The sequence below is a fragment of the Cupressus sempervirens genome, chromosome 6, assembly GCF_028749045.1.
Source record: "Cupressus sempervirens isolate cs-2001-9-10 chromosome 6, ASM2874904v1, whole genome shotgun sequence".
In the NCBI taxonomy this organism is placed as follows: domain Eukaryota; kingdom Viridiplantae; phylum Streptophyta; class Pinopsida; order Cupressales; family Cupressaceae; genus Cupressus; species Cupressus sempervirens.
Genome location: NC_143123.1, coordinates 645,597,022 through 645,605,922, shown reverse-complemented (window position 1 = coordinate 645,605,922; position 8,901 = coordinate 645,597,022). Strand labels below are relative to the sequence as shown.

At 34.9% G+C, this 8,901-nt stretch overlaps 1 non-coding gene across 1 annotated transcript; it reads right to left on the bottom strand.

Moving 5' to 3' along the window:
* Positions 1-7,788: 7,788 nt before the first annotated feature.
* On the bottom strand, positions 7,789-7,862 carry TRNAR-UCG (transfer RNA arginine (anticodon UCG)). Its single transcript has one exon. It is a non-coding gene; the product is annotated as a tRNA-Arg (tRNA).
* Positions 7,863-8,901: the final 1,039 nt, after the last annotated feature.

The window sequence follows — 8,901 nt, the reverse complement described above, 5'->3', positions numbered from 1 at the left end:
AACACCTTTCTCAAATTTGGAAGTGCCAACATAGGTTGTTCTGTTACCTTCTTCTTCAGCAATTCAAAACTTCTCCCAGCTACTGCAATCCATTTGAACTCTTTTCTATCCCCTCTTATTGTGTCAGTTAGGGGTGCACATATGCCACTGAAATTCTTAATGAACTCTTTGTAAAAACTAACCAAACCATGGAATGATCTTACCTCAGTAGCAAACCTTGAAGTAGGGCATTCCAAGATGTCTTTTACCTTCTTTGGATCCATTTTGAGACCTTTAGGTGATATAACAAACCCCAAGTAGACTAACTCCCTTTTTGCAAAGATACACTTCTTTAGATTAAGATACAATAGATGGCAAACATCCATTGAAATAACATCATAGAGAACTTCATCATGGTAACTCCCAAGTTTGAATTTCACTAAACATTGTTCACTTACTAGGACCTTATGATCATCTTTCTCCCAAGGAATCTGATGGGGCTGGGGGTGTTTCTCCCTCTTGAGCTTTAGCTTAGAGACCATCTCTTCAGATACCAAGTTATCAGTGCTACCACCATCAATGATCACATCACAAAATTTATCCTAAAACTTGCATTTGGTATGGCACAAACTCCTCCTTTGTCTTGGCTCAATTTCACCACTTAGTAGGACCCTTTCATTCACTAGAGTCTCTCCTCTTTCTGCATCCTCTAAATGTGATGATTGTGCATCATTATCCACATGAGCAACCCTAGCTTGACCCTTAGCTCTCCTATCTATCCTTTCTTGTCATTGAGGGCATTCAAAGGCATGATGACCTTCTTCATTGCAATGGAAATAGGTACCAAAGAAGCCTCCTCTTCTTTGTCCACATCCTCTACCTCTTCCTCTCTGATTTCCAAAGTCTTGATCACGGAAGTAGTTGAAACCCTCGTTCCTCTGGTTCCTGCTAGTACCCACATCTTCATTTTTCTTTTGGGTTTCATTTCAGCCTCCAGACGACCTACCACTACCCCTTCCTCCTTGATCATGCCCTCTTTGTCTCCCTTCAAACCTCTTATTTAGCTTCTCTTCAACTCTTAGGGCAAACTGGTATGCCTCTTCAATGTTGGTCATTCTTACCAGACTTAATTCCTCCTAGATGCTAGGACACAACCCATTGATATAACAAGCAACCTTCTCCTTATTTGCTTTTGCATGCCCTACTCTAATCAAAAGTTGGTAAAACTCCTCTATATATTCTTGGGCTAATTTTTCTACTTGCTTTAACCCATGCATCTTTTTAAACAAATCAAGCTCATAATCAACAAGAAATAATTGCTTCTTCAATTTGTCCACCATATGATCCCACCTTGTGATCTTCTCCTTTCCTCTTCTATTTCTTTCCAATTGAAGCTCTTACCACCAGATTTTTGCATGGCCTTTCAGTTTTGCCTTTGCAAAATTAACCCTATTTGCATCCCTAATATCCTCATACTCAAAGTACTCTTCCAGTTCATTGATCCAGTCGATCAACTCATCTGGTTTTAGATTTCTTAGAAATACACCCACATCAATTCTAGGTCTTTTCCCAAACTTAGTAATGGCCCTGAAAAGCCTTTCCTCTACCTTGTTGAAAACTGCCCCATCAAATTCCCCTTCTGGTCCAATTTCTTCTTCTTCATTGTCATCCTCACTTTTCTCGCCTATGGCAACATTTGTGGAGGCATCTTTTTAACTCAAACTCACAACCACACAGTCTTGGTGCAAACTGCCTCACAGTCAGTGCTCTGTCTACTCAGTCAAGAAAACTAGCTCTAATACCACTTGATGGGGACACAACCCAAGCATAGAATGGACACAACAAGAAAGGGAAAATTGTATTAACTGTGTAAATATGCTATTACATTTAGTACAGATAAAATAGACTCCAAAACATGCCCTAAGGGCTTACAACAGTAATAATCTGGAGATAATTTCTCCTTTTAGTACCTCCTCTCAAACTCCACTCCGAACTGCCTTTTACAATGCCATAAATGTTCTTAAATAGACCTTGGAGGGTTAAGGATTAGGATTACATTCTAGAAAGTGCTAGTTGGCATCTACCAACCAAATAGAAGGCTTTAGAAGCTATGTTAGAAGTCGACGCAAATGTAGAAGAATCTAGAAATGGTAACCGAACTTTCAGGAGGCATAACTTTTGAACCGTAGCTCTGATTGATGAATCGTTTACATTTTTAGAAAGCTCTCGAAGCGCTCTATAGCCCTATGGACTAGTTTCACTCGTCTCCCATTTTTGGCCCTTTTTGAAGTCATGTAATGCCCCTATCCTAACTTCAAAGCATTCTTAGGATGTCTACAAAAATTGAAAAACTGCAATAACTTTCAAACCATGGGGCCTTTTGACCAGATTCTTTTTCTGGAATGCTCTAAATTACAAGGACAATCATCTAGCCAATTTACACCTTCTAGTTCACCAAAATTATTGCTCAATTACATATTCCTATTTTTTTGACATTTACACCTATCCCAAAGTGTTCAAAACTCTATCTTAGAACACTGATAGTGAAACTGTGAGAGTTGGAACCTTTATTTGACCCAAATAGGTATATAGAAATGAAAACACATGAAACAGAAACTAAGTACCTTTTTTTTTTGGTTGACATAGGATTGCCCTTATACCTCTGGATGCTCCTGCATCACATACATGCATTTATGCATGCATGCATGCATACATACATACATTGCATACATATCTATGCATTTATGCATTCATGCATGCATACTTACATGCATTTATGTATGATGTATGCATACATTAATACATCGCACCGATGCATAGATATATCTATGCATGCATGCATGCATACATCCATCCATGTATGTATCTATGTATGTATGCATGTATACATAAATGCATGCATATAAATATGTATTTATATGTATGTATGCATCCATCCATCCATACATACATGTATCCATCCATCCATATATGTATCTATGTATATGCATGCATGCATGCATGCATGCATTCATACATACATGTATTCATGTATATGCATGCATGCATATATAGTTGGATCTATCTATGTATGTATGCATGCACATGCATCCATCCATACATACATGTATCTATTCATGCATGTATCTATGTATGTACACATGTATACATGTATGTATGCATGTATGTATGCATGCATCCATCCATACATACATGTATCCATCCATACATACATGTATCTATGTATATGCATGCATGTATGCATGCATCCATACATGGATCTATCTATCTATGTATGCATGTACATGCATCCATCCATACATACATGTATCCATGTATATGCATGCATGCATACATACATGTATCTATCTATGTATGTATCCATGTATATGCATGGATGCTTCCATACATGCATGTATCTATTTATGTACGCATTTATACATAGATGCATGCATGTATGTATGCATGTATGCATGCATCTATCCATACATATATGTATCCATCCATACATACATGTACCTATGTATATGCATGCATGTATGCAGGCATCCATTCATATATACATATATCCATATGCATGCATGTATGCATGCATCCATTCATACATACATATATCCATATGCATGCATCCATCCATACATACATGTATCTATTTATATGCATGCATGTATCCAGTCATACATATATGTATCTATAGATGTATGTATGCATGTACATGCATCCATGTATATGCATGCATGTATACATACCTGTATCCATGTATATGCATGTACATGTATGTATGCATGCATGCATACATGCATATACATAGATGCATGTATGTATGGATGGATGCATGCATATACATAGATACAAGTATGCATGTATGGATGGATGCATGTATATGCATCCATCCATACATATATGTATCTATGGATATGCATGCATGCATACATATGTGTATCTATCTATCTATGTATGCATGTACATGCATCCATCCATACATACATAAATGTATCTATGTATATGCATGCATCCATCCATACATACATGTATCTATGTATATGCATGTATCTTGTATGTATGTACATATATATCTATGTATACATGCATACATGCATATATATATCTATGTATGTATGCAATGTATGTATGTATGCATATATACGTAGATGCATGCATGCATACATACATCCATGTATCTATGTATGTATGAATGTATACATAGATACATGCATGCATACATACATACATACATGTATGTATGTATGTATATATAATGCATGCATGCATACATACATATATATATATGCATGCATACATGTATATATGTATGTATATGTATGCATGCATGCATAGATATATCTATGTATGTATGCAATGTATACATAGATATATGTATGTATGCATGCATGCATACATAGATATATGTATGTATATATCTATGGATGCATGCATGCATGCATCCATCCATACATACATATATCTTGCATGTATGTATGCACGTATGGATGCATAGATACATACATACATGTATGTATGCATGCATGCATGCATTCATCGATACATACATATATCTATGTATATATACATGTAAGCATGCATCCATGCATACATACATCTATCTTACATGTATGTATGCATGCATGCATACATCCATCCATACATACATGTATCTATGTATTCATACATATATCCATCTGTGTATGTATGCAATGTATGTATGTATGCATGCATGCATGCATACATCCATACATAGATGCATGCATGTATGTATCCATCCATGCATACATAGATGCATGCATGTATGTGTACATGTATGGATGCATACATACATACATACATACATGTATACATGTATGTATGCATATATATGCATGCATACATATATATGTATGTATCCATGCATGCATATGTATATATATATATATATATATATATATATATATATATATATGATTGCATGCATAGATATATCTATGTACATGCATGCATATGTATGTATATGCATGCAGCCATCCATACATACATATATCTTGCATGTATGTATGCACATATGGATGCATACATACATACATACATGTATACATGTATGTATGCATGCATAGATATATGTATGGATGCATGCATCCATCCATACATACATATATCTGGCATGAATGTATGCAAGTATGGATATCTATGTACATGCATGCATATGCATGTATGTACACACACACACACACACACACACACACACACACACACACACACACACATACATGCATGCATGCATACATCCATACATCCATACATACATGTATCTATGTATGTATGCATGTATGTATAGATGTATGCATGCATATATACATAGATGTATGCATGTATACATAGATGCATGCAATTACATAGATTCATACAATTACAATCATCTGACCAATTTACACCTCTTAGTTCACCAAAATGATGGCTCAATTACATACTGCTATTTTTAAAGTATTTTTGCGTATCTTACGGTGCTTAAATAGTCTAACCTAGAACACTAATAGTGTTTTTGTGAGAGTTAGAACCTTTATTTGAACAAAATGGGTATGTAGAAATGAAAACAAATGAAACAAAAACTAAGTCTAAGTACTTTTTTTTCATGACACAGGATTTCCCTTATATGTTTCGATGCTCCTGCATACATACATGTATCTATCTATGTATGTATGCATGTACATGCATCCTTCCATACATACATACATGTATCTATGTATATGCAAGCATCCATATATACATGTATTCATGTATATGCGTGTATGCATACATACATGTATCTATCTATGTATGTATGCATGTACATGCATCCATCCATACACACATGTATCCATGTATATGCATGCATGCATCCATATATGTATACATGTATATACATGCATCCATCCATACATACATGTATCCATGTATATCCATGCATGCAAATACATGTATCTATCTATGTATGTCTCTATGTATATGCATGCATCCATCCATACATACATGTATCTATGTATATGCATGCATGCATGTATACATACATGTATCTATGTATATACATGCATCCATACTTACATACATGTATCTATTTATATACATGTATCTTGTATGTATGTATATACATGTATGCATGCATGCATACATACATGTATCTATTTATATACATGTATCTTGTATGTATGCATGCATGTATGCATGCATGCATATGTATGTATGTACATATATATATATATATATATATATATATATATATATATATGCATGCATAGATATATCTATGTATGTATGTATGGATGGATGCATTCATACATGTATACATATAGGATACATGCATGCATGCATCCATAGATTCATGGATGTATGTATGTATGTATGTATACATACATACATGTATATATCCATAGATACATGTATGTATACATAGATGCATGCATGCATACTTGCATATGTAATATGTATGTATACATAGATACATGTATGTATGGATGGATGGATGCATACATGTATACATACATAGATACATGCATGCATGCGTGCATAAATACATACATATATCTATGTATGCAATATGTATATACATACATACATGTATCTATGCAAGTATACAGAGATGCATGCATGGGTGTATGCATCCATACATACATATGTATGCATGTATATATATACATACATCCATACATGTATGCATGTAGGTGTGCATGGATACATAGATGCTTGCATGGATGTATGCATCCATGCATGCATGTGTGTATGCATGCATACATACAAGATATATACATGTATACATGTATGTATGTATGTATGTATCCATGCATGTATATATAGATGCATGCATGGATGTATGCATCAATGCATGCATACATGCATCCACTAATACATTAGGGGTCAATTTGAGATGTTAATTTGCGACGGCAAGAAAAGGTAATGTGTTTTTGGCTTTTTTTTTCAATTTTAGCTCGATGCCATTGCAATTGTCATGTTAGGCATCGCAATTGCGATGCCAGTGGGATATAAAAGAAAAAAAAAGCCAAAAACCCTCGTTTGAATGAAATTGTGTGACACAGGGTTCTTCTGAAAGAAAAGGCTCACGTGCGGGAGATCACTTCAGCAGCATTGAGAGGGGCATTGAGGCAAACTCAAGGCATTCAAAGGGTTAGGCAGAGATGCGCATCAGTAAGGTGTAAGACAAATAAACCCATTACTCCTTTGTTCTTCAATCATTATTGTTATTATATATATGACCATAGACGTAGATCTACATTTGACCATTGTCGGCCATTTTGTGTTTTCGAAAGCCGTTTTCATTGAACAACACAATCACAGTAGTCTGATGTACATGTGAAACCAACACAAGAAACCACAAGAATTGACTACATCAAATTGCTCATCCATTGTTCTTTGACTCTAACTGGAAGTAATTCATCGACATGTTTTTTAGGATCAAAAGCATGCCCATTCATTTCAATGTCCAAATGTTTGAGCTCCTTCAAGTCTTTTAATGACTGCAGAGCAAAAGAGGCAAACAACAGGACTTTCAGTAGACATTTAGGGTAAACAATTATTCTATTAAGATATGGCATATATCTATGAATATGTACAAATGAACAAACATCAATATGCATTTCACTATCACTACCTTTGCATATATGGTAACATAAACATTTTAAAACAATCCTCTAGTCATTCAGAAAACTAGTTGCAAAAGATAAGGAAAGAGCCATATTGATAGTGTCACCTAAGACCGTGCTACAAGAAGAGCTTTAAACTCATAGAAAGCAGAGCAGTGCTCGCATTTTGTAGCAAACTTTGAGAAACATGTCAAAAATGAAATGATAAAATTCATTTTGACAAACTTGACCACAGTGGGAGTCAAACCCACGACCTTTTGATCCGAAGTCAAACGCGCTAATCCACTGTGATATGCGGCCCTGTGATGATTGTTGTGGCCAAATTAAGTTTTTGTTACATTTTATGTTGACTATCATTTTAATGCCTATTATAATTCTATGGGACACAATTGCTCTCAACATTTTGTAGGTATATAATGAGGCTTATATAACTACTTCTCTTCAAATAATTGTGAAAAATGAAACATCAAATTCATTCCTAAGGCTGAAAATATAGAGATTAGAAGTTGGTGACCAATAATTCTCTTTAAGATGGAGGACACATTTTTGGTTACTTAGATAATGGGAATTTTACTTTGTTGGTAATTTGAGAATCTTGGAAAACCTTAGAGATCATTAAATTCCTCCATCTTAAACACTTTTTGATTAAACAAACTAGCCCCAAATCAGTATATTTCTCAATATATAGGCACAAAATATCTATGGTAGTAGGAATACACCTGAATTAGAAAGCAACTTAAAGGAAAACAAATTTTAATTCCCATGAATAGGAGAGCAATCTAAATGCCAACAAATTATAGTTCTTCCACTACTTTTATTTCAACAATCCATGTGGTTGCACCATAATTGGATGCTTATCTTACAGTGATAGAAGATGTTTCTCCCTTATGTTTTAACTTGTCATGATCACACCCTAGTGGACATCGTGGTGGGTGAATGTGTTTGCGCTGTGAGGAATTATCAACATATTTTGCATTCACACTCTTCATTTCAGATACTTCAACCTTGGTACACACAGAGAAGAAAGAGGCCATAAAGCCAGTTCTTAATGAATCCTTTGTTTTCCTCACATTAGCGATTAGGGCTGGTGAGCTTTTTTTGTGTTTGGCGAGAGGCTCTTGCCAATGAGTTCTACACATTCTTCTGCATGTCTTTTGCACATCCTTCTCCAGTAAAATCACAAGACATTAATGTTTAGTAACATCAGGTTCTAGTTTAAACATCATAATACATTATGGTCTTGACAACAATATGGAAATCTACATTTGACCAAAGAAAATTTCAAAATATCAACCTTTATGAGATAAATTCATTTTGGTAATTGTATTTTGGTTCACTA